Source organism: Brassica oleracea, chromosome C6 (genome assembly GCF_000695525.1).
Source record: "Brassica oleracea var. oleracea cultivar TO1000 chromosome C6, BOL, whole genome shotgun sequence".
NCBI classification, from domain to species: Eukaryota; Viridiplantae; Streptophyta; class Magnoliopsida; order Brassicales; family Brassicaceae; genus Brassica; species Brassica oleracea.
This window is the reverse complement of record NC_027753.1, coordinates 24,544,151-24,544,502: the sequence shown is the minus strand read 5'-3', so window position 1 is coordinate 24,544,502 and position 352 is coordinate 24,544,151.

Sequence of the window (352 nt, the reverse complement as noted above, 5' to 3'; positions counted from 1 at the left end):
ATTTTATTTATTTATTAATTAATTTTTAATATAAAAAATATATAAAAATGCAAAATTAATTCGTATTTGAAATTGATATATTCCGACAAATTGAGGGCGTCGGACTATACCGACGGACTATGGTTCGTCGGAAAATACCGACGGAGCAGGTTCCTCGAAAAATTCTGACGAACCATTGTCTGTCGGTATCTTCCGACGAACCATAGTCCGTCGGTATTTTCCGAGGACTACGTTCGTCGGAATAGTCCGAGGAACGTTCTCCGTCGGTATATAGTTTTTCCGATGAACTCTGGTCTCGTGTGTCCGCATCGGAATATCGTCAGAAGTTCGTCAGAATGACGTTTCTCGGTAT